Source organism: Betta splendens, chromosome 12 (genome assembly GCF_900634795.4).
Source record: "Betta splendens chromosome 12, fBetSpl5.4, whole genome shotgun sequence".
In the NCBI taxonomy this organism is placed as follows: domain Eukaryota; kingdom Metazoa; phylum Chordata; class Actinopteri; order Anabantiformes; family Osphronemidae; genus Betta; species Betta splendens.
Window position 1 is genome coordinate 1,419,305 of NC_040892.2, and position 18,012 is coordinate 1,437,316.

General features: G+C 46.9%; 1 long non-coding RNA gene across 1 annotated transcript; it reads right to left on the bottom strand.

Moving 5' to 3' along the window:
• Positions 1 to 11,486: 11,486 nt before the first annotated feature.
• LOC114867456 (uncharacterized) lies at positions 11,487 to 13,998 on the bottom strand. The gene is made up of 3 exons (XR_003787862.3): positions 13,863 to 13,998; positions 12,619 to 12,730; positions 11,487 to 11,872 (listed from the first exon to the last, which is right to left on the bottom strand). It is a non-coding gene; the product is annotated as an uncharacterized LOC114867456 (long non-coding RNA).
• Positions 13,999 to 18,012: the final 4,014 nt, after the last annotated feature.

Below are 18,012 nucleotides of genomic sequence, written 5' to 3' on the forward strand. Positions count from 1 at the left end.
GATTTTTTCCAAATGACCATCAGCAAACATCATGGGAACAGGGACGGTGTGATGTGTAACCCTCCATAGTCTGCGACCGTCCAGTGCCTCCGTTTCCACTGGCGACGCTAGGGGGGCTGTCTGAATGCCCAAGCGCTCCACCAACCCTGCGTCCATCAGACTGGCGTCTGCTCCGGAGTCGATTAGCACCGCCTGCTGGAGAGAACGGGTACTTGAAGATAAGGTCACGGTAGGTAACGATCTTGCGGCGGCCCCGCCGAGAATGGTTCGGCTCATCGCTATCCGCCGCTCTAGTGATGAGCCTGGCCTTTTACTGGACACCTTGCTGCGTAGTGTCCCCCCTGCCCACAGTACATACACAGTTGCTGGGCGCGTCGCCTCCGTCTTTCCTCCTCAGTAAGACGTGCGCGCCCGATCTGCATGGGTTCCTCTGTATTACGGGTCTCGCCCGTCTCTCTCTGACTTGCCTGACCACTCGTTCCTCTCGACGACCTCCGTGGGCTCTGAGCGGGAACGTAGTGAGGTTCCCTCGTTCTCTCCTCACAGTGATGTTCTCGTTCGCTGTTCGTCAGCCGTCGGTCGATCCGTATGGCCAGCGCGATCATGTCATCCAAAGCGCTGGGAAGCTCGCGGCTGGCCAGGCAGTCCTTTACCCGACGTGACAGCCCGCGAATAAAAACGTCTCCGAGCGCGGTGGCGTCCCAACCCGCCTCCGCTGCCAGCGTCCGGAATTCTATGGCGTATTTGGCCGTCGTTCTCCTCCCTTGGCGGATGTTCACCAACCTTTGCGCAGCCTCGCGCCCCGGAATGATTTCCTGAAAGATCTGTTTCAGTGCTTCCGAAAAGGAGGTGAATGTGGCCACGCAGGGAGAGTTGTTCTGCCACTCTGCTGTGGCCCACGCTTCTGCCTCGCCGGTCAGATGAGAAATGGCATACGCCACTCGTGATCTTTCCGTGGGGAAGGCAGGTGAGTGCAGCTCGAAATGAATCTCGCATTGTGTAACGAATGCCCGGCAATCGCCGGACTCACCCGAGAAGCGTGTGGGCGCTCCCAAACGAGCGGCGGGAGCCGGGATGACAACCATGGGTGCCGAAGCGATCGCGCTCGTCCCGGTGGCCGCTGCGGGCGCCTGGATCGGCGTCTTGTCTGCCGGGTTGCGTTGAATCAGCCGGCTCACCGCCTCCGCCAGTCCTGCCACCGTCTCCTCTTGTCGCAGAGCGCAGTCCGTCAGCTTCTGCAACGCCTCGTTCGTCCTCTCCTCCTGCTCGCTGAGCCGCTGCCCCTGAGCGAGGAGCGCAGCACGGAGGGTCTCAACGCTGGCTGGGTCCATGTCTGGCCAGATCGTTCTGTCAGATTTCGGCAAGGATCGGACCCACATGCACAGCGATGACTCGGTAGACAGTGGATATAGTTAAGAGAGTTTTTAATGACAGAATCCAAGTCACAAAACGGTCCAGGTCATTCACAGAGAAGCAATGGTCAAAAACGTAACAGGGTCGATAACAGGGTAAGCTGAACTAGACAAATGCTGGAACGTGAGAACAATGAATCAACGATCTGGCGAATAACAACTGTCACAGGTGGTGCTTAAATGTCCTGGGGAGTGATGATGAATAGGGTACAGGTGCGTGAATAAGAACCGGAAGTAAAGTTAGCGCAGGCAGAGTGATGTGACAAACCGGAAACTGCTAAACTAAAACAGGAAGTGAAACTGGAGATCTGACAATTATCATAGGGGTGATTGAATGATTGTTACAGGAGCTTTACACATAAACATTGATACTCAAACTCAACACGTCTGTTCCCATGTTGCATAAACTGGGATGTATATAAATACAAATGTCAGTGCTTTTATACTGAAGAACAAACTTTCCTGAATTAATAATAAAGGTATATGCATCAAACCTTTTCATTAGTTTATGCTGTGAGTCCTATCTGGCCTTGAGGAGAGTGTGTGTGTGTGTGTGTGTGTGTGTGTGTGTGTGTGTGTGTGTGTGTGTGTGTCACAGGGAATTAGCCTGTAGTGAATAAATGTAGAGCTTTATTCATGATTTCACCCCCCCCCTCACACACACACACACACACACCTGATCTGTTAATATTCACACTCTAATTGGATTCTTAATTAGAAAAAGGATTCATCCATACAAGTCACAGTACAGAACTTTTTCTGTGGCACCGTTTTTGTCCTCGAGCTGGAAGCTACCGAGAGCAGATTATGTTCAGTGTTGAATAAACACTGATTAGTTAGTGAGCAGAACTCTTTGTCATGCTCTCCATCAGACCAGTGTGAGTCTTCTTCATCCGTCCAGGCCATTGAGCCTGAAGTTGCCTTCTCACATCTGTAGCTGGAAAGGAAACAGCTGGACTTCCAGCCATTCTTCTATTTTAGTACTTCTGTGTTGCATTTGTTGAGGCTACTGTACATTGTCCGCTTGCTAAATAAATGATGAGCATGTGATGAGCTCCATGTTAGAAGCCTGCGTCTATGATGCCTCTGGGGAAACTAAGCGAGTTCTGCTGCTTCGCATCCATCTCACATCGGGAGCGATCCAGCTTCATGTAACGTGGAACGTTTTATTTTCGATGAGGAAACGCAGCTGCAGCGAACGCCTCGCATTAAACAAAACCAGTTTGCAGCAACGTGACAAGCTGGAGTGATGAGAATGAGAGCAAATCAGCTGATTATACAGAATCCTCCCCCTCAGCAGGGACCGCTAATTCTGACACCCACATGCACAAAATCATTAATCAATGAATGCTTCCAATTATGTGGAGGACAGCCCATTTATTCATACCTTGCCCCATTTGAACAGCAGACACAGTTGGAGTAGAAAGAGAATCACACGGCATCATTTCATTACATGAAGCAAAAATGCAAAGAATAACTGATCAGTATTAGAATTAGAGCATCCCAGTGAGACTGTAGACTGAGATGGACACGAGGCCACTGTTAGTTGGACTTCGATGTCCATCTAGCCTTCATCTAGTCATCATCAACTAATCATTAACATTCTGTATAGAATTTATAATATCTAACAACTATGTGTGAGTAGGACTCGTGTCATACAAGTTATTTGTCCTTCAGTGTCAGGAATCGAGACTCTCGGCTGTTTTCAGTCTACTTCCGGTTTTATTGTTACCTTCCTGTCCTAGTTTCCCATGTTTTCTGAGCCGGACGCTGCAGTAAAACGTGACTAAAGGTTTCCCACCACTTCTCCCTAACACCTGACTCTTCCTGGAGTCTCCTGAGCAGCAGATGGTGGCACAGAGGCAAACCTTCGCCTCCGACACCATTAAAAGTCCCCATCACAGACCTCCTTCACCCGCTTTTCCTTCTACGCGGCACAGACAGGCGACTTCAATGAGACGCATAAAGGACCAGCCACCGCCCCACAGTGCTGACATCACAGCTGAATGGAGCTCATTAGTTTATGGCGGCACATTGATTGTGCGTGCAGCAGGACAGACTTCAGATGAGCCCTGTGATGTGAAGACAGACAGTAGCGTAGATGAGGAGGAGAGGAGCAGATGGTGAGGAATTCTCAGGGTTTATTCCAGGAGAGTTCAGCCTTTACGGCTCATATACTGACTTAATTATGAGACAGAGGGGAGAGCGAACCCCTGATAGTAGAATTAAGAACGGCAGCGAGATCTTCATTAAGACCACGATCCAGGATTCCTCATAAAAAGACTATAGGTTCATAAAAACCTGACAATCCATAACAAAGATCTGGAACCATGAATCACCTGCAAATACAATCCTCCGAGTGACAGTGCGTTTTAGTCTCAAACTGTTGAATTACATATATAAAACTCACACATGTCTAATGGTGTTTGAATATATGAGAACAACAAATGCAAAAAAGACTAAAGTTTTATGTCACAGGGGGAAAAGATGGGAGCTGAAGACGTGCCCATTGTCCAGTTTTGACCCAGTCTATGAACCCTGACTTCCGTCCTCCCATGAGTCGCTCTCAACAGTGTGAGGACTCACAGCTGCTTGTTTAAATTAAGAAGGATCCGTCACGGACGCTCTGAAAACTTCTGGAGCATTTAAGGGACGCGGCTCGAGATCGAAACTCTGAGCAGCCATTCATTAGAGCAGCTTTCATTAATTAAGCCAAACACCAGCAGAGAGTCAGGAGCAGTGAGCAGCTGTTTAAGGAGCTGAAGGTCTGACATTACAAATCAACGGGCCACGTTCTGTCAGCGACGGCTGTAACATTGAGTTTCCTGTGTAAAAAGCCTAATGGAACAAAATGGCCCCCGCCGCCTCAGAGTCATGTTGAAGTGTCTGCTGAAGTGGATAACGGATTATTAACCTCTGTTCTCGTTGGAAGGCAGTGCATGACTCGTACTTTTGCATTAGCTTTGCATTGTGAAAGCAGCATCCTGTTCATGAAACAGCTGTGTTCAAGCTCTTTAGTTGTCACTTAACATCATTGTGGCGTCCAAAAAATATAGAAAGTTACAGTTGGACTATTTACTACTAAAAATATTCTACTGCTAATATTTACTACACAAATGTACTATTTGTGTTTGTATTTGGAAACCGTGTAGGCGTCCAGAGCCCCATTACTTAACTCTCCCTACAAACATGTAAATCCTTCCATCAAGAAGAGGACAGAAGCTGCGTTTGTCTCTTTAGGGCCTTTAGTTTGACTGTACCTGTTACTGCCCGTTTCACACAAACCCACACATAAAACTGCAACGTGTGATTCATAGCTGAGATGTTTTTTTCCTTTCATGCTTTTTAGCTGCTGGGAAGAAAAACAGTGTCTTGGTGAAAATCAAAGTGTCACCCTGCTGGTAAACTCGACAGGTCACCTGGTGAACTGCTGGGGAGCGCTCGCCACAATCGTTGGAGGAAAGTGCAGCATTTACAACCGAAACGAGACCAAACAAACAGACGCAGCTTTGGCTGCGAGGACCCTGAAAGGCTGCTGTTTGCTGAGTTCACCACACGTACTGTAAGAAAGAGTTGTCACAGTGTTTGTTCCCTGTTTGAAACCTGCTCAGACCCCAAATGGTGGATTCCTTCCAGTGACGAGGATATTTGCCCTTGACCTACATCTATGGAGCATCGCAGATGCTGCCATAATCACTGCAGTTATATTTATTCGCCCTCATCCTGCTGTTCTTAGAAAGACGTCCAAATGAACTGGAGACTGAGGTGAATGTCGCCATGAATGTTAAGTGTCATTCCTCTCTTTGGACTAAAGGAGTTGCAGGTCACCTTTCCCAATGTTCAGACTTTCTTCACTCTTAAGCTCATCTGCTGCGGAGCTATTATAAGTCCCCGTGGAATATGTAAAATTAGTTATGCAATGTCAATTACATGAGTCATCAGTTATGCCGTGGTGAACATTAGATCGGCTCCAACTGATGGCAGAGTATTCTTCATGACCTTCCCCTGGGAGCGTATCTGTGGGTCCTCCTTGGAGCGGACCGGGCCAAGGGCTGCAGGAGGTCCAGCACCGGGCTGCAGGGGGTCCAGAACCAGGCTGCAGGGGGTCCAGCACCGGGCTGCAGGGGGTCCAGCACCAGGGAGCCATGGTGTCAGCTCCTCTCCGGCTCCAGGGGCAGAAACTAAAGCAGACAGCTGCCGTTGTCTGAACGCCGGCACACAGGAAATGGCTAATAGACACACACATCGCTGTCGGGCGGCATTAGCATGAGTGACAGACTCACCACCTTCAGAGTCGCACACACGTCCACGCTGCTGTCAGACAGGCAGCGAGACGGAGGCGCCGGTAGCTGATCCAGACCTGCTCCCAGGAGGAAAAGAAGGAGGCATCATGTCCAGCCTTGACCAGCGGTCACATGCTGAGAAACCACAATAAGTCTAAATCAGGTGTTCAACGGTTGTCACAGAATATTTGATAATCATATTATTATGACTAGCAGGTTATTATGACCAGTAGTCATAAATAAGAGCCAAGCAGCCTCCACCTGCTGCACTATTATGAAACGAGGTGACGTTAGGTAAGATAATGACAGGATGAGGCCAGTGAGGAACAGTTTGGCTTCTCTCCATGTGTAAAGGAGACGGTGATGGTCCCATAACAGCGGCTGATGCCTGTATTTACCTGCTGCGCCAGCCGCCATTAGGGAGCTGCTTCAAGAGCCACTTGTGTGGCCTGTATGGGCGGGTTTGGACAAACAAGCCGAGCTCGCGGCCATTTAGGTCTGAGGACTTGTTGTGTAGAACTGGATCTGAGTCAACGCAACCCCAGCGGTTTTCAGCAGCAGAATGGTTTCATAATGCTCCCTTTTATCTCCATCTCTGGAGCGCAGGTTGCTTCGTGCTTACATCATGTTTCTGTGGCCCACACAGACCACGGCGACGGCCCGCTGGACGTCTGAATGGGCGAAGGAGCGTCGACCCGACGTGTCGGCGCCGCAGACCCTCAGAAACAAGCGCGCGGCGAGGAAGAGGGCGCTTCTTCTTCCTCCCTGAACACCCAGCTGAGGGTTGCTTCGCTTGCATCATCCATCGCTCTGTGTAAATACGCGGCTGTATTGATTGAAAACAGTCAGAGTGAGGACTCATCCCTTGATCTTTCCTCCGCGCTCTCCTGCAGTATTTCCCTCCACCGTCAGGTCATTAATCTTCCTGTTATTGGAGAAACGCTCTGACATCTCTCCATAAAATGCCACTTAATTTATGCATTATTTATGCCTCATTTATGTGCTCAGGTCTTCTAACTATTTATCAAACGTCCGCTCTTATGTCAAAACATGGAAATGTAGCACGCTTCCTGGTGACACTCGCCAGTGGACAGGAAGTCGCTGGGGACCTCCTTGCGCTGCCTTTTCTATGTCTGCTACAGTAATAGCAATGATGCAACCCAACTCAACGCTTTCCCTCTGTTACCAAGTCTTTCCGCTTTGCCTTTGATGCAAATCAGTATCTGTAGGTGTGTTTGCATGCAATTATTTGCAGACAAGATCAAATGATGAATATTTCATGCAGCGGAAACGTTCTGTCTGCGTGCGGACGCCCTGGTGCTGACTGAGCGCATCGGTGCAGCAGCCTGAGACCGTAGCCACAAGGTGATACTGCGACCCCCCCCGCCTCATCCCAGGAGCAAGGTGTGTCACACTCCACAGAGCACCCACACTCACTCACCTGCACCTCCACCGCAGCCACGCGTCACCAGCGATCAGCTCTGCAGGACCCGGGTGACCTCCGCAACCTCAGCTGTCACTTCCTTGCTGTCAATCCAAGATCCAACCGTGTTCTCCATGACGCCTCGCCATCCTGCTCACATGACTGTACTCTGGAGAACCGGCTGAAAAAAGACGACAGAAAATGTTAAAGGAAGAGTTTAGATTTTTATTCTAAAAAAAAATACAAATTTCATAGTTATTCAGTCTTTTTGTAGTTGCGTGTCTTTGATTATTAATTCTCATGAGTTAAGTTTTCAGTGGAAACCCTACAGTAACTCTACTGGATGTGATAATGCAAATAACTTTGGGAGGCTGATTTCCAGACCCCAAACCAAACAGCGTTAGCGTTAGCATTAGCTCCACCCCCCTTCACTTCATCTTTTTCCCCCCTGACTTGCTGGTCGGCACCGGCGCGGACCTTCCCTCCTCCACGCTGACAGATCTATACGTTGCTCTTATGCAAGCAAAGGCTCCAGTTTGTCACTTTTCCCCCCAGAGCATGAATCAATGATAAGAGGACTAAACTCAGCCACTGGGGGAAGCGCCTCCCTCTGCACATGATGCATCTGCGTCTCATATAAACTGTAGCAGATGTGGGAGCACTTACAGCACTAGCTTGGCATAAAAATGACATAAAGCAGAGGGTAACAAGGGCACAGATGTTTCCCCTTGGAAGGAAGAAAGCATCTGTTTGCTTCACTTACTCCAGCATCTAGATTTAATTACATGCGTTGTGTGTTATCATCAGACATCATGAGCGTGAACCTATATGAAACGTCATTTATCATTTTTATAGCATTAGAAATGTAATTACTATTTTACATTGGCTTATACATACTGTATCTTCTTCATACATTCAGAGGGAGAGCACCATTTCACAGCGAATTAAGCTAATCGAACATATCAACGGGCTGATTCAAAAACAACGCAGAGCAACTGCTATTGAAATCCAAATGTGATGAAAAAGGTAGTGAAACCCAACGATGTTTGATACGGTCGATCTCATTATTTTGATATCGATCCAAAGAACACGGGGGATTTTCTGCTTCTAAAGCGGCCTGAGGCGACGTGGAGAGCTGTTAGTCCAAGAAGTAATTAACATCCTTTGTCTTGATGTTAGTTTAAAAGTAGAAATTAAAATAGGAGGGAATTCTGTGCTTTCTCTGCTTTGATGAGTACATTGAATGGAATTGCTCAATACAGGGCTGCACTAAACTGAAGAGCTGCACAGCTCATCTACATACGCTGACATTTCCTATCGTGTATCAGTCACCAACAGAATCTTAAACTGAACCAATTCAGTTTTGTAAAGACGCCTTCTTTTGCAGGGCTTTGATAGTATTATTATTCAAATCATGTTCTTAGCACAATGAATGCTGCATCTATGTGTTCCTAAATTTCAATTTCTGTAACATAATTGCTCGCGGCGAAGGTAATGTCAAAAGTAGCCTGTGGACATCTGCAGCTGTGATCCTGCAAACTGAATTATCACAGTTTTTTCTGGTTTCATGAACCGTTTGTGAAGACTTTCCTTCTTTTTGGGACTTTCTTTTGATGCAGGACCTTTGGAATCACAGCATTCACCCACCGCTTACATTCACAAATAAAGAAAATGATTATTGTAATTATTATGTATTTTAATAGTACACATTCTTCACCAACACACGTGTTGGTGTTTGGGTCATAGAAGCCAAGAAAACGCTTCAAAACATACAAAATGTGTTCAAAGGACGAATGTATAAATACACAGATTCTTGTGAGACGCCTTCTCATTTAGGACTCAAACAGACACACACTACATGGAAGGGATGTTTGCCGTCTGATCTGGGATCAGGTTCCCTGCAGCTCAAGCGGAGCCAGCGGCTGGATGCTCCTGTTCAGGAGCATCCATTTTGGAGGAGTTAACAAACGAGAGCCAATCCCAGCTGTCATTAGGTGGTGGTGATGGTGTGTGTGTGGTTGGGGGGGGTGCAGGAGAGGCTGCCATCACAGGAGACAGACAACCAATTAACCGACCGCACGTCTCTGGGGGATGGGAGCAGAATGACGAGCGCTGAGGACCCGCACACACTGGAACAGAGAGAAGCACCTGTCGACTCAGAGATGACGGAAGTCTTTAAAACCCCTGCACATTTTATCACAAAAACAAACAACACATGCTTGTGCCAATACATTTGATGCTTCTTCTTCTTTACACATTCTTGTAGCTGCTGAGTCTTAACCCCAGATCCATTAGAGCCATAAACAGGATGTGGACAAGCAAAACATGAACTAGAGACAAGACCCTTGAGAGTCTCCTTGATGAAAGCAAAGAAATACTGCTGGACTGAATGAGGCTCTGCCCTCTGGCCTTGGGTCTGTGTATTAATACCCATTACTTTTTAATGTCATAGTAAATAATGTATTGGAATTGTGACAATATGCAACTTGGCTGTTCCCAGATTGATGGCAGAGGGCAGAGCACGCCCTGGACCCCTCCATGACAACGTCCAGCTATAAATTAGAGCCGAGATCCTAACAGGGAGGATTTATAATGCATATTGTACATGGAGGGAAGGATGACGCGCTGAGGGCCTGAAGTGCTTATAAACCCAGTGCACATCTGCATTAATCCCAAATCTACCAACTGTAAGAGCACTAAGCCGGAGGACAGACTGAACCCGCTCCATTAATTCTGACACCTGGTCCGTCTTTGCATTAGTTAAAGCTGCTTCAGAGTCATCAGTTTTATTCCAGCCTCTTTGGTAAAATTTCATTGAGAATTTGAATCTGCTGTAACTGGGGGATGTGCGTTCACCTGTTTCTGTGATCGCTTCATTTATTGCTGCTGTTGCTGTTGTTTACAAAAGCATCCTTTAATGGACAGTGGGGTGATTCTGACAGCTGTGGCTCCATGACCAAACATCTGGACTAGTAGCTGTTCCATAGGCAACGTGTCTGAACTGGAGACGGTGACACTAAGGTACATTAACTTCAGAGTAGCCTGTCATTTTAGGTTAGTTAAACCTGCCAACGCGCTGAAGACAATTACTTCATTTAATGAACCATTCATATCCTGACCATTGTTTACGCAGGCGTGAGTCATCAGTCTGCAGCAGAGTCGCCCCACAGCCTGTTAAAAGCACAAGAAGCAAACTAGGGAAACAGATTAGAGGCAATTATAAAATATTTCTAGATCCTCTTGTGCAAATGAAGCCACACGTAACTGTCAATTTGCAAACAACACGTAGCAACAAAGAAGGTTCTCACTCACGCAGGTGAGGTCACTGTGAGTCCCTCAGTCGTCCAACATGGAACGTGGTTGTGTCCTCTTATCCCATGCACATCACTGTCTCCTTTCAGTGCATTTCATATTTAACCTGACCTTATTTGTAGCATTGACTGCAAATGCAGTGCTCCACTTCACAACCCCAGCAGAGTTCACTCATTTAAATGCATGAGCAGAACACGATGTGGGTGTGACTCCAAAACAACACAAAAAAACAGAGGTGCCCTGACCAAGTGTGGGTTGGCGCCGAACATCGTGTGGAATAATAATGTGAGAGGAGAGAACGGCTTCTGTTGTTGATACAATGCTAAAAAGTGGGATTTTAATAAGAGGAATCAGATGCAGCAGCCGACCGAAGTGTGGGATGTGTTGACAGAACGTAACCTGAAAGGAGCCGGGGCGTACAGTATAAGTGTGCATGCGTAGTGTGGGTACGAGCACGGGCTGGTAGCGCTTGGTGAGAGCATCTTCTCTCAGTGTAATACCCCCCCCCCCCACTTCCTCTCACACCGTCTTATCATTACCCGTTTTTAATTAGGGACATCCTCCCCTCGCTGCTACTGAGCCTGCTCACAGTGAGGCAGAGGCGGAGGCCGTGCATGAACATCCCAGCATAAACAGCGTGAGACGCAACCTGACCTCCATCTGCAGCTGAAGCCACCAACGCGTGGTCACAGAGATATCTGAGAGCATGAGGTGGGGCTGGAAAATACTCCTGCTCATCACATTAAAACATATTTTAAATCACGTACAGTATATTAAAAGGTCGGCCAGTTTGTCTGGTGAACAAGAGCGTTTGAAGAATGATGAATAAGAGAGTGAAGCCTCTTTTATAGTTATTGTTATCAGATTAGTGAAGTATTTAGTTTTTGATTATCTTTTGCCACTTTTTTATTTTCATACAATAAATTGAGGCAACAACATCAGTAACTTCAAATTTGACGGCCCATCTGCTCAAAAAGCAAAGTTGGTTATAATTATTATTTTTTTGCTGTCTACATCATACATCTGTGCTGCTTCTCACACATAATCCATAAACAATACAAATGTGGCAGTTTTTATTTTTCTATTTACATCTTTAATTAAACTTCATTACGCAGCTAACTGGTATTTACGCATTCATTTCCCACTTCATTGTGTGATTTCTTATTATGAGCAACAACTGTCCAGGGCAGCACATCTGCGTCGGCGCCGCGGGGCTCGGCGCTGATCCTCGTGGCCCTTCCTCCTCACGGGTTAAGCATTCCACTCCCCCAGGCCACATGACACATGGGATAATTACACAGGCATCAATGAGGGCGTCTATAGGTCCAGAGGGGAAGGGGGTCGTGCTGCCTCATCACAGGTTCACCAGCCTTTCTACAGTACATGTGGAGGTTACTGCTGGGATTTGCCTCAGCAATGATCCAACTCTATACTGGAAATATCTGCAAAACAGGTTTTTTTTAACTGAACGGGAGCGTTTAGTTTCATCTTACGTCTCATAATCTTGTCTAGTTTTAATCTGTAGTTTTAATGAATTAAGGTTTTTTAAAACATTTTAAGAATAAACTTTGCTTAAATTCAAACACACGTCCATGGGGTCGTGGGGACTGGTCTGTTGATCATCCTCTGTTCTTCACCCTTCGACCCCTCTGACATCATACGTGCGTCACCGAGCCTCATTCTCTGAGATGCTGAGTCAGGCCAGAGGTGCAGGTGACAAATGTTTCCCCACTGATGTAGTGCACATGATTTACAAGCCCAGCTAGAAGGGAGTGTGTGTGTGTGTGTGTGTGTGTGTGTGTGGGTAATGAGTAAACATTCAGTTCTGCACGTTTCTGACGTTTCAGTTTGAAATTGAGTGTATCCATTATCTACACGTACACTATGGTTTATTACTAAAATAAGAGAATAAAACACCTTAAAATGCCAGTGAATAAAATGTGCAGCAAATCTACTCATGTGGTTATAGTACGTTGAAAAGACTCTGAGAAGACGCTGATGTGATGAGAGAAGAAAGTGCAAATAAAAAATACTCAAAAGCAAAACGATCTGATAAATGAGCTAGAAAATAATGATAAAAACATGAGCAGAACATTACACATGATACAATCTGGCCTGGACTGAAATGCCCATTTTAAGCCCACTCAGATGACATCATGTGTCATGCATATTATTACAAAACACCCACTTGTTTCATTGTGTAGAATTCTGTTGATGAGCCACAACCCGTCCACGTGTGGACGAGAGAACGGTGCTGCTTTGACCCAGTGGGTTTTAATGTGAAGGGCAGCGCAGGCTTCCTGCATGAATCACATAGATGCGTTACGGCTCATCATCAGAGGTGAGCGAGTTAATCAGAATGCACTGAAACACCAAATATGAAAAATAAATCTGAGGAAATTTAAGTTCCACATTATGTTTTTGTCAAAGCTGTGGTTCAGGCAAATGTTTTGTTTTAACTAATTCTCTCTTTTTCCAAGTGCAAACAAACAGAAGCAAACAGGCACGTGTAGTTGTTTGGACATTACAGACTTGTAGCGGTTTTGCTGGACAGTGGAGCATAAAGGGGAGGACGGTGCAGTATAAGGTTGGGTCTGTGTCCGTGGGGGCGGACGGAGCCCAGCGCCTGTTATGGGAAAAATTGTCTCTTCCTTATTTTTATGTGTCTTCCTTATTTCTATGCATTTCTATGCAGTTATTATACGATTTATGACTTATGTTCTGCAATTAATATCTTATGTTTTGTCTTACTGTATGCATTTGACATTTCACCTACATTGTTCAATGGTTGTCTCTGCCTGATAGACTCTCAACTCTAGCTCCCAAACCCAAGGTCGGGGAGTTGTGTCTCTGTCTGTTGAGACTTGGTGCTCCTTTCTCACAGATAGCTGGACGTCAGCGATGCAGGTGTGAGAAAGTAAAAATCTTCACACACACTGCGACAGGAAGGAGATGGTGCATGTAATTTGATTGGGTTAGAAAGACATTCCACCCTAGTCGGACAGAGAAGCTAAAAGGCAGAAGCAACTTTAGGATCGTGGGCTCTTGCATCACACCTTCGTGGTGTGTGCACTGATCTCCCCAGCTGGTTTTTGGTTTGTTGATGTGCACGATCAACATCCATGCTTTTTATTTGCTTTCCCCATTATTTTTATTTTCTGTATTATTTCAATAAATTGCACAAAAGGACAACTCTCTCTCATCTACTTCTTTATGGAAAACCCCCGGCCTGCTGGCACACAGCTGGGCCTCAGCGTGTCGGCTGTGACGAGCGTGTAACTTAACTGGTGACTGAAGTCACCACAGGTGTAAACGCTGCTCCGTCAGTATTAACTAAACATTGAACCCACCGCACTCTTCAACTTTGTGGTTTAGGTGAGTAAGAAAACTTTCACACATTCAATTTGTTCTATTTGAACTTTCCAAACTTACCCAGAGACGACGGATGGAACACACCTGACAAGAGAACACAGGAAACAGGAAGCTGAAGGAATCACAACAACACAGCGGAACAACCTCTGGCGCCACCGACAGGCGAGGAGTCACAACAGCAGCTGCAGCGTCACTGTGTTCAGTGTGTGATCAGTGTGTGTTCAGTGTGTGTTCAGTGTGTGTTCAGTGTGTGTTCAGTGTGTTCAGTGTGTTCAATGTGTGTTCAGTGTGTGTTCAGTGTGTGTTCAATGTGTGTTCAGTGTGTGTTCAGTGTGTTCAGTGTGTTCAATGTGTGTTCAGTGTGTGTTCAGTGTGTGTTCAGTGTGTGTTCAGTGTGTGTTCAGTGTGTGTTCAGTTTGTTCAGTGTGTTCAATGTGTGTTCATTGTGTGTTCAGTGTGTGTTCAGTGTGTGTTCAGTGTGTGTTCAGTGTGTGTTCATTGTGTGTTCAGTGTGTGTTCAGTGTGTGTTCAGTGTGTGTTCAGCGTGTGTTCAGTGTGTGTTCAGTGTGTGTTCAGTGTGTGTTCAGTGTGTGTTCAGTGTGTGTTCAGTTTGTTCAGTGTGTGTTCAGTGTGTGTTCAGTGTGTGTTCAGTTTGTTCAGTGTGTGTTCAGTGTGTGTTCAGTGTGTGTTCAGTGTGTTCAGTGTGTTCAATTTGTGTTCATTGTGTGTTCAGTGTGTGTTCAGTGTGTGTTCAGTGTGTTTTCAGTGTGTGTTCAGTGTGTTCAGTGTGTGTTCAGTGTGTGTTCAGTGTGTGTTCAGTGTGTGTTCGGTGTGTGTTCAGTGTGTGCAGCTTGACGGGTCAGAGCAGACGTGTGCGTTCCAACAACAAGCACTGCTGCCTGTTCTAATGGGTTAAAATCTGCATTTTAGCTGTAGCTCAGTAAATACTAAGTACTGCAGGTACTTTGGGAAGTATCTGGAGGTGAATGAAAGCGGCTCCACCATCTGTCACTTTGGTGCAGTTTCACACGGGTTCCTCGCTGCGCGTGTGCTGAAACCATTTAAATATGATGCGTGTGATGCAACGCGGCGTAATGCCTTTGGTTCGTCCATTACAGTTCCACCGTGAGCGTACGTGCACGTGCGCGTGCACGCGCCGGCAGTGATTAATGTCTGGCGCCTCCACACACATGCTGATTGGAGGTGATGTCCTGCGAGCGCCCACAGGGAGATAACGAGCAGCACCGAGGGAGGAGCCACCACAGATAAAGGTTGAGGCCGCGTACGGTGCCAGTGTGACATCACCTTCTGCTGCTGCGGCTCCCGGTTCACGTGAAGCCTCGTTCACTGTCAGCATCTGAAGCACTGCCATGTTTACAAAGGTCATCAAGCTGGATTTCAAACACAAATGAAATAATATGTTATATTGCAGCTATTTCTCCTCCTGACTCACGGTGCATCGGGGTCTTTAAACAGTAAACAGACTGCTTCTGGGCCGTTTGCTGTTTGATTCCTATATGCTGAGTCAGCTGAGCATAATTTTGTCGTCTCCTGAATCTTGTTTACACCCAACAGCAGATCCTATTGTGTGTCGTTGCCCGATGTGCGCAGCCTCCTGCAGCAGCGGCTTGTTACTGATTCGCCACTACAGGATATCTGTCGGCTCAGGACTCTGTTCAGCTGATGTAGCCACTGAATTCATTCCCTTCCTGGGAATTGACTGATAGAAATGTGTAGGTAGTGGTAAATGCGGACCCAGATGGATCCAGGTTGGTTTGTTTACTGATGGAAACTGTGAATTAAACTTTGTTCTTTGTAGCGGAAGGAGGCACCAATAAAGTCTGGATGCTCAGCCATTACACGGGAGGTGTGACGCTGATGCAGGCTCACACAGCAGGGAGCGCTGTCGTGATGACTGCTCTGGCTTTGCCCAGTCTCTCTCCCTGACCACGCCCCATTGCTTTTTTGGCCACGCCCCATTGATTTTGGCCACGCCCCCGTTCGTTCAGCCACTCCCACTTCCAATTAGCAGGCTCGTCATGTAACAGAACGCACTCATCTGCCACTCCCCCTCTGCCTCAGCGTGTACAGTATGTACTACAGCCCACCTCATCCACACAAGCACAGCTTTACTTTCTACACACTGATTCTGAAGGTATTTTCACAAGATTTCCTGTTTAAATTGCTTTACTGTGGGTGTACAGTGAGTGCATAATAAGTTCCTGTGAGACCAGGTCAGCATGATAACACAGTGTCCAGGTGAACGCAGAGCAGAATATGGAAATCGAACCCGTTTTATCACAAAGTGTTCCACTGAGATAAGAGTTTAAAAGTCTGCAGAACAAAAAGAGAAAAACAAAGGGGCAGAAGCTGTGCCGAGCGGCGCCGGGCCGAGCGCCTGCGTGTGTGTGGGCTAAAGTGTGAGACGCACACTCACGCACCTGCGAGTGGAGCCCAAGGCAACAAATGAGTAAATTATGAATGCGGGAGCTCCAAATGGAGCCTGAATGCAGCCTGCAGACCTGCCTAAACTCCGGCCCAGAAATTCTTAATAGTGGACACGAGCGCCTCCATTAGCGCCAGGTTGAGCCTCGTGAAGCTTCCTTTTGCTTCTTTACATATTCACAACATCGTTGTATGAATCATTTAATACAACCTCTCAGCTTCCATGTTACGTGTTCTTATGAGGTGTTTTTCAGGGCTGTGTGAACATAGAGAGCTCCCTACAAACAGAGGTGAGGCTGGAGCTCCTCACACACACACACACACACACACACTGCACTGGTGCCGTGTCGGGTTCATCTGTGGAGTTTTGCTGTTCGGGTCATGAAAATAAATAAAAGCATTAAAATGAGGTGAGTCCAGAGGTCTGAATGGTGGCGTTGGTGCAGAATGATGAATGCTTCTGTTGCTTCCTCTGTGATCAGGGGGTCGGGCAGGAAAATCCCCGCTTGAAATCCGTCCCACAGGGTGAATGATATGTTATTTTTCCTCCCTCCACGGAAATGATCAGATGTGGAAACGGATGGCAGGAAGGTGAAGGTGATGGAAGGAGGGGCGAGCAGCAGGATCAGCTCAGCGTCACCAGCAAATAGCCAGCACCGACGCGCTGCTGCTCCTTCACTGACTGATGACGCCGACTCCACCGCACCATGAAACTTTATTCTGCTGCCTGATTCCTAATGAAGTCAGACACGCTTCCTGCCTGCGCGCTGCAGCTTTATTACTGCTCCAGCTTCTCCTCAGGCACGAGGAGGTGAGCGGGAGCCTGGACGGGGCTCCACTCACACATGCAGCACTGAGGCTGACTGCACGTCACCGGACGCTGGGACGAAGCTGCAGGAGACGAACCAGGAGTCGGATCTGAGTTCTGCAGCAGCCGTGTGCTGCTTTAAAGCACAATGTTGGAAACACGGTCTAGTTTATGTTTAGTGAAGTGTCGCTCACAATCTGTTGCTTCCAGCACAAACCAGAAGAGACGTCTAATAAAAACATTAGAATAAAATACCAACCCTGGCGCCTCTCGGCTGCAGAAACATTTTCAATTCAAGTGGAATAGGGCTCAGTGAGTCAGTGTCGTATCTGCAGGGGGTCAAGCGAGTTTTTGATCAATAACAGTGCCTCAACTAATACTTGACTGTGGCTCCGAGTTTGGCTTTTCAGAAACAATTTCCTGCCTGCATTTTGGTTTGAAGCGAGGGTCACAACAGCAGCAGGAGAATGTTTACTTCAATGTCAGGGGGATTTAAGGGAAAAACCTGCTCCACGTTTCAACGTGTGCGCCATGAAATCACCATCTTTATTACATGTTTAATTCATTATGAAAAGGTAGATTTGACTCTGACCACTTTGTCGTCACAGCTTTTATGTTTGAGCAACTTTCTTTGCTCAGACACAAATGTTGCTCTGCTTCTCCTTCATCCTTCCTGTTTTGTATGAAAACATGCAACTGTCCGTCACGTTGTTGCATTTCCACATTCTCATGAGAAAAGCCTCCGTGCATGCGTGACCTGCAGCAGAGAAGGTTGTGCAGCATGTAACATGCTGCACAACCTTCTCTGTGCATGGGTGTGATTCGTCCTGGTTAAACAGCCTAATGTGACAGGCAGGTAGCGCTTTGGAAAGCAGCATCTCTTGAAACCCTCACATTTAGAAGATAAAAAAACCCACAACGCACAACTTGAAGGTGCTTAATGAGGCCAACATGCCG